This window comes from Manacus vitellinus, unplaced genomic scaffold (genome assembly GCF_001715985.3).
Source record: "Manacus vitellinus isolate BGI_N305 unplaced genomic scaffold, ASM171598v3 scaffold_34_pilon, whole genome shotgun sequence".
In the NCBI taxonomy this organism is placed as follows: domain Eukaryota; kingdom Metazoa; phylum Chordata; class Aves; order Passeriformes; family Pipridae; genus Manacus; species Manacus vitellinus.
The window spans coordinates 1,230,094-1,236,332 of record NW_021940488.1 but is presented as its reverse complement, the minus strand read 5'-3'; positions in this window follow the sequence as shown (position 1 = coordinate 1,236,332).

Sequence of the window (6,239 nt, the reverse complement as noted above, 5' to 3'; positions counted from 1 at the left end):
ACATCAGCTCTTGTAAGAGGAACAAGAAACATAAGAGACAATTGTACTGCTTTTTACAGGGATCAGGTTTCTTTCCAGGCATATGTGAACACACTCCTCTATAAATTGAAAGGGTACTAAGCAAGTTTGCAGACGACACAAAACCCAGAGGAGCTGTTGCCTCCTCTGGCAAAAGACTCAATTTGATCCAAGAGTGGTTTGGATTGGATATTAGGGGAAATTTTTTCACAGAAAGAGTTGTCATTGGAACAGGCTGCTCAGGGAGTCACCATCCCTGGTGGTATTGAAAAGACATATAGTGCTCTGCCACCCTCAGTGTAAAGAAGTTCTTCCTCGTGTTGAGGTGGAACTTGTGTTTCAGTTCATGGCCACTGCCCCTCGTCCTGCCACTGGGCACCACTGAACAGGGTCTGGCACCGTCCTCTGACACCCCGTGGATGTGTTTGCATGGACTGATGAGATCCCCTCTGCCTCTTCTACAGACTAACCAGGCCTAGCTCCATCACCAATCTCAGAGGTCTTTTCTGCTACTGAGATTATACTTAAAAATAAAAATAAAAAAAGCTGATTAGGTGATCGGGGGAAAAACAATACGTGACAGAGCTGACAACTGGCAGCAAGAACCAGCAGCTCTGAGGCAAACCTGCTGCAGCGACGAGAGGGGGCACGGATTTAGCAGAGCTTGGGGGGGGGCACACAGCAGCGACTCTGGGAATGCATCGGCCTCACATGGAGGCGTGGGCGCCGTGTTCCCAAAATAATTTCTGCTTATGCAATTCCCTCTCCGAGTCAGCAGGTGACAGCTGGGCACCACACTTGCCTGGCAGCCCTGGAGCCGCTCCTGCTGGAAATGCTGAGAGAATATGTTGCTCTCCAGCTTGTGCAGACCAGAACTCCTGCTGCTCTTCCCTGCCAGCTTCCAGCACCCACCGTGTGCTCCATGCTGCCACAACGAGCAGCCTGAGAGGGCCATGGCTGTGTCTGTCAGCACCCCAGGCTTGTGCCGGTTTGAAGTGTCGATGGAGTGGTGGAATGAATCCTGGCATCACAGAACCATTTGGGTTGGAAAAGCCCCCTGAGATCAATCATGGAGTACAACTGTTCCCCCAGCACTGCCAAGGCCACCACTCCATGTCCCCAAGTGTCACATCCACATAGCTTTCAAATCTATCCAGGGATGGGGACTCCACCACTGCCCTGGGCTGTCTGTGCCAGGGCTGGACAACCCTTTCCATGAAGACACTGTAAGCCTTTCCTGGCACAGCTTGAGGCCGCTTCCTTTTGTCCTGTTGCTGTTCCCTGGGAGCAGAGCCTGACCCCCACCTGGCTCCACCCTCCTGTCAGGGAGTTGGAGAGAGCAAGAAGCCTTTGTCAGGGGAAGGCTTCTCCTGTGCCCCACGTGGCGCCTCCTGAGCCTCCTCTTCTCCAGGTTGAGCCCTCCCATCTCCCTCAGCCGCTCCTGGTACTCCAGCCCCTTCCCCAGCTCCATTCCCTCCTCTGGACACACTCCAGCCCTGCAATGTCCTTCTTGCCATGAGGGGCCCAGAACTGCCCCCAGGACTGGAGATGCCTCAGCAATGCCCAGGTGCCCTTGGCCTCTTGCCCACCTGGACACACCTGGGCTCGTGTTCAGCTGCTGTTAACCAGCACCTCCAGGGACTTTTCCAGTTTTCCAGCCACTCTGTGTCCAGCCTGAGGTGCTGCAGGGCGTTGTGGTGGCCCAAGGGGAGTGCAGGCAGTGATGTCACCTGAGAGTAGCCACATTTATCAGGAGCGTCCCTTGTCCTAGGCGAAGTCACTCACTCCATGAGAACTCCAGGCGGATGCAGATCCTCACTTGAACACAACAGTTTTTTTACCTGGCAAATGTCAGATAAGGAAATTGCCCATGTTTAATAAGTGTTAAAATAAACTCACGTGACGCACATGGCCCTGCAGTGCTGGGGTGTTTCTCTAGAGCTCACAACAATGGCGTTGTTCAGCTGGCACCGTGCTTGTTTTGCTGGTAAGAAAATTATATACATCCTCTTCCTCCTGTGTCCCAGGCACCTTCTCTCACACTCTTGTTGTCTCTTTTTCTTTGTTTCACTGTAGTTATTCTTGTACCGTGACATTCTGCTCCTGGCTTGACATTTCCTTCTCATGTTCAGGTCTTAAATGAATTACTCATATTTTTTTTTTTTTTAAAGTCTCTCTTTTCATCTTTTGTTCTTTCTTCCTTTAAGTTTCCTGCTTTGAGCTTTCTGGAGGGTTTCCTGACGTGGGTGATTGTGGCTGAGAACTGTAAAATTACACTTTTCACCCTCAGGGCACAGTGTGTGCCTTAGTACTTCACACTGCAGGTTGGCTTTAAGGGTAAGAATAAGAGGTAAAAATCCTCTAGCTGAGGATTTCTTTCCTCTTTATTAAAATTCTATGGAATCTGGTTCTGATGTCACTCATATCTGCTTTATACTCTGAGGGACCTATATGGGTATAAGTTAAAATAAGGGAGTTTCGAACGGGATGTAAGGAGAAGTTATTAGAATCCCAGAATAGTTTGGTTTGGGAGGGACGTTAAGGATCATCCCGTTCCAAATGCCCTGCAATGGGCAGGGACACCTTCTACTAGACCACATTGCTCCAAGCCCCATCCAACGTGGCCTTGAACACTTCCAGGGATGGGGCAGCCACAGCTTCTCTGGGCAACCTGTGCCAGGGCCTCCCCACCCTTACAGGGAAGAATTTCTTCCCAATATCCCATCTAACCCTGCCCTCTGGCAGTGGGAAGCCATTCCCCTTGCCCTGTCACTCCAGGCCCTTGTCCAAAGTCCCTCTCCAGCTCTCTTGGAGCCCCTTTAGGTACTGGAAGGTGCTCTAAGGCCTCCCCATAGCCTTCTCTCCTCCAGGCTGAACACCCTCAACTCTCCCAGCCTGGCTCCTCAGCCCCTGGAGCACCTCTGTGGCCTCTGGACTCACTCCAGCAGCTCCACATTGTTCTGATGTTGGGTGCCCCAGACCTGGAGGCAGCACCTGGACATTCCTCTGGTGTCCCTTCTGGAGCTGCTGTCCCCAAAGTCCGGCCATTCTTCCCCTGAGCTCTTCCAGCAGATCCTTCTTAAAAACACTGTGAGGAGTGTTTAACCCAAGTGGGATGATTTTGGCTGGTCTGTGGAGTTGTTCTGGTTGTCCAGAGGGCAGGGTGACCCCTGGCAGGGTGACCTCTGGCAGGGGGTCTGGCCAGCAGCTGGAGACAAATTGGAGATGAGAGAATCTTCATCCAAGCTCTGGGAGTGGAAACAGCTCCTGCTGGCAGGGGAAGCTTGGAGGAGCTTGGAGCCTGCCACGTTGGCTACAAGGTGGGCCAAAAAATGACGACTGCCAGGAGAAGTGCAATCAGCACAGAAACACGCATGGGCTCTGACCTGTCTCCCTAGGCCAGCAAGGAGCTTCCTTAAGTACTTCCTTAATGCACCCTGTGGTGCGCAGCCCTCGGCACAGCCTGACACGTGCGTTTCCTTGTTTTTCTTCCCCTCTGGCACAGCTTTGGGAACGTGCTTCTTTGAGTAAATGAATAGCTTGAAGGGGCAGAAGTGGTTCTGTCAGTGGGACACATCCACCGAGATCCTGCCCAAATGAACTGAGGATCTCAGCCTGAGAGATTCCCTCACAACAGCCCTAGGGAAAAGTTTTTTCTGGAATAACATGCAGTGAAAATGTCCTTCTAAATAACTGCAGGGCTGGTAGCCGGTGCTTGCAGGACTTGATTGATGCTGGTATTCTCTGCAGGGAGGTTGGTTGATGCTTCCAAGGTATCACATGAGGACCTGGTGTCATTGGATCAAGGAAAAATCAATCCATAGCTTAAGGCTTCCCAGCAGCACCTCCGTTTGCACCAAGCCAAGAGGCTCCTCCATCACCCAAAGTCTTGGAGACCCAGCTGGATATCAGGAATGACCAGACAGGATCAAACTCCATCAGGGTGAAGGGTGACTTCTGAGCTCCTTCCCGCCCTATGGGAGAAGGAAGGCAGGCAGCGATGATTCCAGAAACACAACCAGAGATGCTACTTTGGGATAAGTTGCTTCTCCTGAGCCTGTGGGCCCATATCACAGCTGGGCTCCAGCCCATCCATTGAACTCCTGCCCATTTCCAACAATTTGTGTCATTAGTACATGCAAACAGTGCATGCAGCCCTCGAGTACAATTTCCTTGGAAAAAAAAAAGAGATTGTGCTGAAAGACTTGTGTGGAGGGGGCTACTGTACTAGTCTGGGCACTCCACTCCCAGCTCTGCCCGTGACACCAATGTAGCTCTTGTCACCTCTCTGTGACATCCTTGCCTTGCCAAACTCAACAGGAATTTCATCCCAGACTTCACTGGAGCCAAGATGTTGCCCTTTGCATCTGCCTGTAGCTCCCTGTGAGCTCTGACAGTCCCTCTTGCCAGGCACCTGTTTCACAGCCACCACCTCTGTCCTCCCCTCCCCTTCCTGCTATTAAGCCCTGATTTGCATTAGCTCAAAAGCTTCCCTGCCAGAAAAACTCTTCAATCCAAGGAATTGGTGAGGATTAAAGAGGGTTGGCTAATGTTTAAGGTACCCAAAGGAAAAGGTATGACAGAACAGCAAATAATATGAAGACAAACACCCACCCCCCCCCACACTTTAAAACCACTCAAACTGTGACAGAAGGATAAAACATGATCCATCTGTGGTTCCCTTCCATACAAATTTCCTCCCTGCTTCAAAAGCAGGATACTGACAGTAATTACCCGAGTGACACAACCACGGTCCCCTCTGTCGTCTTGTTTACGAGGATCCCAGACCTGTGACACACAACCCTCCTCATCCTACGCAGGCAGTGCTGCAACCAGCCAAAAAGGAAGAGCCCTTGGCTTTGATCTCCAGGCAAAAAGTTGAGGCTTAGTCATAGAAAAAAGGAAATAACCCGCTACACACACAATGTTGGTGCAAAATATGAGTCTCTCCTGCCAAGGGCAGAGACCCAGAACAGCTCTCCTGAGGTTGTTTGAGGTGATGATCCTACCCTGGGTAGGATTCCCTAGGTGGGTGCTGCTCCATGCATTGACATGACCACCTGGTGAGGTTTATGCTGTCTTTTTCCCCAGTTTTTTCCCCCTTTTCATCAAGAAAATGACTGCACAAAGGGAACACTTTCCCTTCCTTGCCAGCAACAGAGAAATTAACCTTGTCAGACAACAGACCCACGGTGACAAAGGGCAGATTACCAGCCCAGTTTTTTGATAAAAATAAGAGTTTATTAACACAGTCGATTGCTCTATAAAATCAAAACATACTTTCACACGCTTAATCTCATTGATAAGGTGGAAGTTTTGCAGGCTGGGAACAGTTTGCTCAGGGTTTAATGGTTGACTCATTAGCGGTTTGACCAGATTTGAGTATTTTCTACATTTGGAATAAAAACCTTAGACAAGAACATTTTATCTCTTTCCCAGTCCCCAGGTGACCAAATGCATCTCACACCAGCACCTTGGCAATATAAGGACTTCATTTACAGTCCATGACCTTGAGGTGCAACCCCAGAGTCATGGAATATTAAAGGTTGGAAGGGACCATAAAGATCTAGTCCCACCCCCCTGCCTTAGGCAGGGACACCTTCCACTAGTCCTGGTTGCTCAATCCAGCCTGACCTTGAACAATGCCAGGGTTGGGGCATCCACAGCTATCCTGATTTTAGCCCTGAATCCTAATTTTATCCCACTTTGAGCAGGTCTGTGATTGCCCAGCCCCAACAGGACACTGTGTCCCTATGCCCTGCCGTCACTCCCTGCCTGTCACTGCTGTGCTGTGCCCCCCTCACCCCATCCCCCACCCTAATGCCCTATGTCCCACACCCCATGGTGACAGAGGCCCTCTCTCCTCCCCGTGGCCCTCCTGCAGCCCTGGGCCCTATCAGCTACCCCCAGGCCCCTGAACTTCACCCTGTGCCTTATCCCCCCTCCCCAGGCCCTGTCCTCTATCTCTAAGCCCTGTCCCTGGGCACGGAGCTCCCTGTCCCCAACCTTCTAATCCCTGTCTTTTATACCCACTGCAGGCCCCACTACCTCTCTCAGACATGACCCATGTCCCCCGGCCCCTTCCTCACTCCCAACCCCCAACCCCCCATCCCCTCCCTTCCTGTCCACTCTCTCATCCTCCATCTCTGCTCCGTCTCCCATGTCTGTCCCCTCTCCCAGCACTCCCGTCCTCCATCCTTTCCCCATCCCCCACCCCCTAT